Source organism: Crocodylus porosus, unplaced genomic scaffold (assembly GCF_001723895.1).
Source record: "Crocodylus porosus isolate Cpor-Errol unplaced genomic scaffold, CroPor_comp1, whole genome shotgun sequence".
In the NCBI taxonomy this organism is placed as follows: domain Eukaryota; kingdom Metazoa; phylum Chordata; order Crocodylia; family Crocodylidae; genus Crocodylus; species Crocodylus porosus.
Window position 1 is genome coordinate 9,854,263 of NW_017728886.1, and position 10,556 is coordinate 9,864,818.

A 10,556-nucleotide genomic window follows, 5' to 3' on the forward strand; every position below is an offset into this window, starting at 1 on the left:
TTAAAGAGAAAAGAAAGTTTAAATGAGAGTGGAAGCCTCAGTTATCAACAGGGGCCTACTCCAGAACCCACTGAGGTCATCAAAAGACCCCAGTTGATTGCAATGGGTGTTAGATCAAGCCTTAAAAATGTAAATGTATAGATGCTTCTGAAAAAAAGAAGCAGCAAGACAAGTGTATTGTTAATTTATGAACGGGTATATTTGTGGGTAATCTGTTATTTTATGTATTTTGAGAGGGAGGATGGCTTGGGGGTTAATTCATGTGGGATGTGGGAACTTTAAGTTCCTTGCCCTACCACAGACCTCTTCTGAGGACTTGGACAAGTCACTCAGGGCTTTTCTCTGTTTTGGTGTCACAGTTCCCCATCTGTAAACAGGAGATAATTACTGTTCTACTTTGCATGGCTAGCACAAAGAAAAATATCAAATACTGCAATTTGTTCAGATACTACAGTAGTGGGTGGAAATATGAAACAGAGATAAAAAGATACAACTGAAATAAATAGCTTGAATGGAGTGGTAAAAAGAATCTGGCTCTGGTTCAGGGGTTTAAAAGTAGGGGAGAGTATAAGCTGGAATTGTTTCTACTTTATTGTCACATGAGAATATATTGCTGTTATATAGGTAGCCAACTTAGAATGATGGATGCAACTGGGTTAATGCTTAGCCTTTAGTAATGTAAATTAATAATTTAACAAGTACTGTGTTGATGATTGTACCCGCTTAAGCCAGTAGATGGCGTGTGGCTCAGGACCACACTGCCCAGGCTCAAACCAGTGTCTATACTGACACACTGGTACATCAAGCCTTCTCCCTTTTGGGAGGTCTTCCTCTGCTTTCCTGCCATATCTTGATCTTAATGAAAGAGAAAGGGAAGTTCCAAGTATGTTGCTGATCAACCTTGGGTATGCGATATTGGTAGGTGTTCCCTGGGGCTCCTCTTCCCCTACACCCCATCCACTCACCATATGAGACTCATCAGCCTTATGGTGCTTGGTACTCTGAGTGGATACAACCAGCCCTGCTTGGTGTTTTTCTTTCTTAAAATATCCAGACCACAGGAATGCCCCCATATATGGTTGACTTGGCAGCACTTAAAAATTAATTATGGAAGATATTGATTTGTAACATCTTGAGTAAAAAAGGATCCCAAAATCAATCCATAAATCACCATGGTCCATGATCACATTCATTAATTAAGAATATCCAAAATTAATGCATTAGTCACAATGGTCCAGACTGAAGTCCAAAATCAAGTAGGTCTATAATTAATTATCAGACCAAATAAGTCCCCAATAAGTTACCGGGCTCTCTTAATTCAACATAGCCCCATATCACATAAGCTATTCTCTTAACCCACTCGCCCTTAATTAATTCTGGTCTCAGGGATGTTGGCTGGGTCCAGGGCCTGGCAGGGTTCTAGCTCAAACCAAGGGCTCCATCAGGATATGGCACAACAACAATGAAAACAACACCACACAACAACAAAAAAGAAGCGGCAATGTCCCTACCACACTCACACATCCTTCTTCCTGCATCAGAGTACTGGGGTCCAGGACAGGTCCTCTTCGGGGCAGCCCTGGTTCACAAGAGAGGAGGATACCCCTCTGGGTATCCTGGCTATGGAACTAGCTCAATGCCTTACCAGCCTCAGCATCTCAGAGCTTGGGGCAAGCAGGGTTTACGCTATCCCGCTGCTTTCCACTATGCCATTGCATGGCTCTGTTCGGCCTCTTGTAGCTGGGTCCTGGTGCAGGCATCTGACATCTTGCCCCATGTACCTCTCAAGCCTCAGGGAGCATGAATTTATAAATCAGAGGCAATGCCGTTCACCACTCCATGACCTCTGTTTCTGCACCTGCATCAGGTAAGTAATTGATGGTTCTAGCCCTTACCAGGCATTTTGCCAGAGTGGTTTGAGGTTCTCCTGTGCTGCTAACACCCCTCCCATGGGATGTCTGGCCACCTGGACCAGTGCTGTAACAAGGATAGAGAATAAAGACACAGTGTGCAAATTAAAGATACTGAAGTGTAAGTGGTAGTGTAAGTGGTAGACAGGTATGATATTAAGTAACAAAATAAGTGGAAGTATGGAGTCAATGTGAAAGGAGCATTGCATAGTCAGGAGCTATATGGCTTTATACGAAATGTTTACTGGCCTCTGGATGAGAATAATAAAGTGTACTCTGGGATCCTGGAGGGGACAGTTACAGCTATTAGAACAGGAACTAAAGCAAATAACTAATGACCTTAGCACTGAACTACTCAAGCAAAAAGGAAGAAAAGGATGAGGATGAGTTTTCAGCTATGTTGGGTAGCATTCTAGATTTCGTGTTTTCATATGAGTTATGGTGAAAAGAAGTGACTGTTATCAAAGACATACTGATCACAGTTTAATCAAGATTCCAATTTTCAAACTCTGGAATGATTAAAGCAAACATATCTGTAAATTAAAATTTAGATGGATCAAATTAGATAAAAACAGGGTTACATTAATTAAAACAGACTGTCAGCATTTATTATGAAAATTGGCTAATGTAAAGAGATGGTAGAGTTCACTCAGAGGGAGTGTTAATCATTATGAAAACTCAATGTAGACTTCAAAATTAATGTAGATGAGTGACAAATCTCTTAAACTAGCTATGCGCAAGAACATTGATCTGAAAAAGAGAGAGAAGTCTGAAATCTTGTTAGAATTTTTATAGTCTCTATTATTAAGATGCTCAAAAAGCAAAACAGGCCAAGTGCAACATAAATGTTTCAAGAAAGAGTAGCACGTGTGTTGTATTTGGGTAAGACCAAAGGGTTTTGATCCAGATTCTATGAGAGATGCTTAAAGACACAAAGGCAAGTTAGGAACTTGTGGGTAGGGCATCTTTTGTGGCTTTGCAAATCTCTTTTTGCATTTGTTGCATAAATAGCAATCTTGTACCAGCAGAGCCCATTAATAGGGTAGAAAGGTTAGTTTGGCTTTTATCCTGGGTAGAGCTTGGAGACTGAGTTTATGGACTTCCTCAATGATCTTCACCTGAAGATTGATGAGAAACTGAATTCTATTCATCCTGTTATATCTTGCAGTGATGTTTTATACAGTCAACCATGAGGTGTTGATAGCATGTTTATGTGACAGGAAGGCAGGGTATTTGTGGTACAGCTCTACATTGGTTCTCCTCTGTCCTGGTAGTGAGGTCCCTGATGGGGGTGAGAGTCAAGTGTTCTACAGCCAGTCCCTAAGGTCAGTGGAGAACAACGTCTTACAGTTTCCATCTGCGTGCCAAGTTTGATGAAAATGCCTGGGAGGTAATTCTCAGTAGTCTCCCCTCAGCTTTGGATCTCCATCCCCACTGAAGCCTATCAGAGCCGAAGCTTAGACATCTCTCAGAAGAGCTGTAGGATCTTATGAGGGTAGGCCTTTATCAGGAGGGGTTACGTTGTGAGGCATTGCTTGGGGAAATGTTTTATTATTTAATATTTTATTTTCATATTTTATCTACTTTTATAGTCTACCTTGTTTTTATTGTAAGCTGCCCTGAGCCTTTTTTTGGAGAGGACATAATATAAATCAAATAAAGGTACACAAAGTATGCCGAATAGCAATGGACTCTATATCCTATGAGATATGGGATCAATTTTTTGATCTGTCAATTATTTTAGGAAAACGTTTGATACCTTAGAAATACCAAGTGGAAAACCACAAATAAAGTTCCAGCTTTTAAAGCAGTGTCTAGGAAAGCAGCTAGTAACTAATTACAGATCTGTAAGAATGGCAAAGGCAAAGGCTATGATGGATGCATGAAAGACATGTTTGGTAAAGTGCAGTTTAATAGGTGTGTGAGTCAGCATGGATTTCTAAACGGTAAATGCCAGACAAGTATGTTACTTGTGTAAAGGGCGAAAGAGGTGACCAAGAGAATGAATGTGTTTGGCTGTGCTGGTTCACATGCGTGATGATTATATAAGCTCCCGTGTAATTTATGTAATGCGTTATCGAGATGAGTAATTGACTGGTCAGGAAGCAGAAAGCAGGGATCTGAAGTGAAAGGACTATTTTCAAGAAGTGATCCCAGTTGTGAGGGCTGAGCATGTGAAAATCTGTCCCTTTATGACCAAGATTTTCAAGTAACCACTGATTTCTTTTTCTTTTCTTTTATGTCTCCCATTTTAGGTATCCCATTTTAAGCTTAAAGGAACCCATTTTCACAAAGTGCTGAGCTCATATTCTTTGAAAATCATGTTTAGAGAGGTCGGGCTCCTGGAGGGCGCAAAGCATTAAACCTAAAGTTACTTTTGAAAATCACAGCCAGAGTGAACTATGTGACCTTTGATATGCTAAACAGGTGTTAGCTCTGCTTAGGAATTGCTGAATACCTTTTTGTGAGTGGGGAGAAATTTCCAAAGAGCTTAAAGACTACCTGCTGGACCTTTTCTGTGTGGTGGCTTTTTTCCCTTTCCTCCTGTACGAAGCTGTATACAAACAAAAAGCCTGAAACGAGTCTTGGGTTTGCTTGCTTCCTTGCTTGCTTTTACTTAAGCAAACAAGCACCCACCTCCCCGCAAATATATGCTGTTGGCTGTATCTAGAACCGTGGCCCTATAGCTCCAGATGCAGAGACCCTGTGGTGTGCTTCAGGTTTTATGCCTAGATGATGCATACTTCCATCACACCTGCTGGTGCAGCATAGTTGTCACTGTGGGTATTGATAGCGGATGATGCGCAGCATTTTATGATTCGCTGGAAGCATTAGCATAGTGCATAATCATAGTGGGGTCACTGAGAAAAACACCTCTTAGATAGCCTGACTACACCAAGCAGGAGTTTCAGGGTGTAGGGTTGTTATAGGGACATTTCATATCCTCCTCCTTGACATACAAGCCATAACCCGCTGCTGGACTCCGTGAGTGTGCATGCTGTCGTACACGTGTATAACCTGAGGTTGTACTCCAGAGAGCTGCCACTTCTGGTCTTTCTACTGTGAACATGGGGTTGTATGAACAGATTGGGTGAGACGCTGTGGCCACATGGCTGCTTGTCAGTGAATTATATGAACCTCCGGGGATAAGTGTATCAACTCTAGCAAGATCTCAAGGTCATTACCAACTCTTTTGAGGCAGTAATGAGAACAGGATGAAGTGGTGGAAGGTGAGCTATGGAGCTGTGAGGAACAGAATAAATTAAACTACTAGACTGCAAATAGACTAAGGTTTGGTTTGGTTTTAATGATTAAGGTTCAGCTGAGGATTAGAATAATGTGTGCGTTATTCAGTCTATGAAGGCATTTATATCACTTTTATCATCCTGATGTTTGCATCCTTTATTCCATAGTTACATGCATATAGTATGACTTTGTTATATTCCTGCCATTTTGGTAAATGTAAATATACAGATGTAAATGCTATAATGTATGATCAACATGAGGATCATCTTCTGTGGATAAGAATATTTAAAATACAGTAACTTATGACAAGGATAAGCCCCATGTTAGAGACATAAGGTGTCTGTACACATGCTCCAGGGGTGGCGGCGGGGTGCTTTAATTAGAGTGGCTCCAGGAGCTGCTCTAATTAACGTGTCCCCAGCATCTTGTGTATTCAGCGTCCCATGCTTCAAAATGGCGGAGGGGGTGATTTAACTAAACCTTGTTCAAAAAGCTTTACTTAAAGTGCCCCCGCTGCCATTTTGAAGCTCTGGGATGCTGAATACACAAGACGTAGAGGCTGCTGGAGTAGGCTAATTAGCACGCTCCAGCAGATTCAATTTATTGAGTCTGCTCCAACGTATTGCATTTCATGTCATTTCATTGAACACCTTCTTGTTCTTATTCATGAGGCACAGAGAACATGTTCCCTATCTCACTTCTCTAAGCAGTGAACTATTTTTGAATACTTTCATCATATCCCTCTTCATTTGTTTCCTTCCTAAGCTAACCAAACCTCATCTTTCCAAGTTCTGTTTGGAGGAGACCTTTCTCTATGCCCCAGTCATTCCTGTTACCCTTCTCTTAACGCCGTGCAGTTTTTCAATATGTTTTTGAAGTAGTGCTGCACACAGCGCTCCAAGTGAGGGAAAACTATTGATTTATGTAATAGCAACATTTGCCCTGTATTGGACTCCATCCCAGGCTTCTGTTTGCTTCTGTGACCGCAGCTTCACGTTGTGGAAATGTCCCCATGCAGCCTTCCACAGCGATGCCCTTGTCCCTCCTGAGCTAATACGGACATTTAAAACCCTATCCATTGTAGGAATTATTTCAGTTTTCTCTTTCACTATGAATCTCCATTCATTTATCTTTCACCTTTCTTCCTGCAATTAATTCACGTAGTATGGGTAGAGCCCTCTGATGTTCCTCACAGCTTCCTCCGGACTTGACTTGTTAAATAGTTTTGTGCTTTCTCCAGAGTCTTCCACTTCTTTGATCACTGGCTTGCACCTGTCATTAATAAAGATCTTAAGCACCACTTGTACTAGGGCACCCTGATGTTGACCTTTTGCTAGGATGAAAATTGCCCTTTAATCTTCACTTTCTGTTTCCCCCCACCCTTAGCTTGTTGTTTAGTATCGACTTGGGTGGGTTTTCCAAGTTCAGGCAGCTCTCTGGATTCACAAAGGCACGAGGTCCTTGTAACAGCATTTGATTTGAGTTAATTAAGTTAAATATGTCAGAAAACCTGCTACAACATTTTTAGGCAGCATGCTTAAGCATTTTGCTGTCTATTGATGTAAAGCATTCATCTAAACAAGTGGTACTCAGTATGCCTCCAGTTGTGTTCCCATACAGCCTACAGTTGTAATGGCTCTGCCTGCTGTGACTAGAGATCCTGGGATATGTGTGGCATGAGAATTTTAAAAAATCCTTAAAATCCATACAGGCTAGATATCTCTGGTCATTTCCGGTCTTATCAGCCTTGTCCAGTCTCATCAGAGTCATTGCATAATGCGATATAGAGGGAATGGTGGCAACGTATTTGGGGAAACGCTGGAAGAGCTAGGTTTTTTAGTCTAGAGAAAGGAAGACTGAGGGGAGATATGATAACAGTCTTCAAATACCTCAAGGGTGATTACAGAGGGATATGGGCTTTTTCTGGGACCATCGAGACAGGACCAGGAGAGAGAGCGTCAAGCATCATCAGGGAAGATTTAGGTTGGAGATCAGGAAGAACTTTCTGACTATGACGGTGATCAAGCACTGGGACAGGATATCTAGAGAAATTAAGGAATCTCCATCCCTGGACATTTTCAGGGGTGTATTAGACAGACACTTGACTGGGATGGTTTAGTCAGGGATGCTTCTGTCTTCAGCAGGGAGCTCAGGAAGAACTTTCTGACTATGACGGTGATCAAGCACTGGGACAGGATATCTAGAGAAATTAAGGAATCTCCATCCCTGGACATTTTCAGGAGTGTATTAGACAGACACTTGACTGGGATGGTTTAGTCAGGGATGCTTCTGTCTTCAGCAGGGAGCTGAGCTAGATGACCCCATGAGATCCCTTCCAGCTCTACTTCCTATACTCCTGTGACCCTCCTCCAAAACTTTGCTTGCAGTCATTGATACTCTTTGGAAACATCCATCCTGTGACTCAATGATGACGAGATGAGGGCAAAAATTAATGTAGTTTTAAACCTGATTTTAATTTCATCCAGAACTGCAAATAATTTTATGCATGTAGGATAAAGGTGCCCAGGAGGGCTGGAAGCTTCTAAAGGACACAGTATTGGAAGCCCAACAAAAAATGGTTCCAACACAATGGAAGCACAGGAAGAACAATAAGAGACCAACATGGTTGCCAAGGAGCTTCCAGGATGGCTCAAATGCAAAAGAAAAGCATACAGGCAATGGAAAGATGGGCAGGTCACCAAGGGAGAAAGAAAACCAGGAAGTTGCAAAAAATAGCTAGATCAACTACAAAATCAGGAAGGCAACAATAAAGAATGAGCTGCATCTGGCAAGGGAGGTTAAGACAACAAGAAGAGGCTCTATAAATATTTTGGCCTCAATAAAAGACCAAGGAAACTGTGGGTCCACTCTTAAATAGCCAGGGAGAGCTCTTAACAGAAGATGCAAAGAAAGCAGAGCTTTTCAACAGCTAATTTTCCTCAGTCTTCACAAAAAACAAAAAATTAAGCTGCAATCTACCTAATAGAGATTATATGGGTAAGGAAGAGGACAAGCTGAGGGATGAGGTAACAAAGACTATTGCCGTACAGCTTTTAATGGGTCTGAATGAATTAAAGTCATCAGGGCCTGGTAAACTTCATCCCAGAGTACTGAAGAAACTAGCAGAGGGGATCCCAGAGCTCTTGACAATTATATTCATGAAGTCATGGCAAGGTACAAAGGACAGGAAAGGGGCCAACATACTGCCCCTCTTTTAAAGAAAGGCAAAAAAGAGGACGGGAGGAACTACAGACTGATTAACCTCACCTCAATACCCAGGAAGTTACTGGATCATATCCTAAGAAAGTCCATTTGCAAGTGTCTGGAAGAGGAAAGCTGATTACAAGCAGCCATCATGGATTTAGTAAGCAGAAATCATGTCAAAAAACCTTTATCTCCTCTTTCAACAAAATAATGACTTGGGTGGATGAAGGGAATGCAGTGGATATAGTGTATCTGGACCTCAGCAAGGCTTTTTGACAAGGTCCCACATGACCTTCCTATGAACAAATTGGAGAAATATGGGTTAGACAAAGCTACTATAAGGTGGATAGACAACTGGGTCAATAGCTGCAAACAAAGGTTAATTATAAATAGATCCATGTCACAATGGCAGGAGGTTTCAAACAGTCCCACGGGGCTCTGCTGGGGGCCCAGCACTGTTCAATTTGTTTATTGATGATTTGGATGCTGGCAAAGAAAATTTTTCTTGAGTGAATTTGCCGATGACACAAAACTGGGAAGGATTGCAAACATAGAGGAGGGGAGCACAGTTCAGGAGGGATTTGGGAGTCTTGGTAGATCGCATGAGTCTGCAGCATGATGCAGCCAATGACCATCATTTTGGGTGGCATCAGTAGAAGCAAGACACAGGAGGTGACAGTGGTTAGGCCCCCATCTAGAATATTGTGTGTAGTTCTGGGCTCCACATTTTAAAGAGGACATGGAAAAATTGTAGAGGACATGTAATATGGGTATTTCCTATGCTTCTGGTCCATCCTTGTTGCCACATGGGGCCAGGAAGGAATTTTTCCCTTTCCTGCTGCTACTTTTCCCTCAGAAACACTGGGTAGTGGCTGCAGCCAAAGCAGAGGATTTTGCTGGGGTGTGCCAGTGCTCCTACTGGCAATTAAAACCAGAGTTTCCTGGCTTGAGGGTCTTGCCCTCCCCCTTGCCCCAACTCAGGATCAGACCAATCACCATCTTTGGGCTCAGGAGGGAATTTACCCCATGGTCAGACTGATGTGCACCGCTGGGGCACGTTCCTCTCCTGGGATCTCTTGAGCATATGTGAACAACCTGTACAGCAGTAGGATGTTGGCTGCTGTGGTCCCCTTGCTTTACTCATGGCAGGTTAGCGTGTTCTGTCTTGTGTTGTGTTGGGGTTGACTGTAGTTTTGCTTAGAGGTTATACAATGGATTTGGATAGGATGGCTAGGGATGATAGGATAGGGATGATCCTGCCTCAGGCAGGGAGGTAGACTGGATGATCTTCCAGCCCTACTTCTCTATGATGCTATCACACAAGTCCAGGACAGAGGTAAGGTTATTTAGATACCCTCCGTGTTGCATTTCTGCCTCTTCAAGAAATACAAAATATTGGCCTAACTAACTAATGATAAAATCCCCTGGATTGAGTAGCACTTGGTGTGGGAACTAGGACAACACCTTTTTCACCCTTACAATCCTGACATGTTTTTCAGCCTTGCAAACAAGTCTAATTCAGCATGGTATTTTGTCTGGAAATACAAACAATGGCCTTCTGCTACTGTGCAGCTGTCAGACACCAAGGGTGAGATTTCTTGCGAGGCAGGGCAAAGTACAGTGATAATATGGCTTTAAGCTAACTTGGCACCTTCCAACCCTGGTTTGCTCCAGGGGACGTGAAGGCTCCCAACTTCATGTAAACAGTGCTAGGACCTGTCTAAATAGCAGCAGCTTCCCTGAGTGGCTCTGGGCTGTGGGTCTAACATGCTCCTTCTGCCTCAGCCACATGTTCAGCTTCCCCCATGGGACAGGCCTCCTCTGAAGGCAGATGTGCACCTGGTCTTCACAGTGCCTGCATCACTGGTATCTGCTCTATCTGGATGTGGACTACGTCCTACCCCAGACTGTCCTGGCGAGCACACTGTGCCCACCTGCTCCTGCTCACACACCAGGACCAGAAAGGAGCCAGTGAAGCTGCCCTAGGGGCTCCTCTCATCTCTGCTCATAGAAGTAGGGTCCAGCAGATCATCTAGTCCGACCCCCTGCCCTGGGCAGGAATGAATACAGGGCTGCTAAGACTCCTACTAAGTTTAACCTCAAATGACCCCAGCTAGGTAGTTATCAAGCCTTCTTTTAAAGACCCCAAAGCAGTGGGAAGGGCAGAGGACGGGGATGCTAGAGATCAGAAGAATG

General features: G+C 42.9%; 1 protein-coding gene across 1 annotated transcript in view; it reads left to right on the top strand.

Annotated features, from left to right (window-relative positions):
* LOC109306674 (sodium channel protein type 5 subunit alpha-like) overlaps positions 1–10,556 on the top strand; it is a 310,690-nt gene that overhangs the window by 97,932 nt on the left and 202,202 nt on the right. The window lies entirely within an intron of this gene.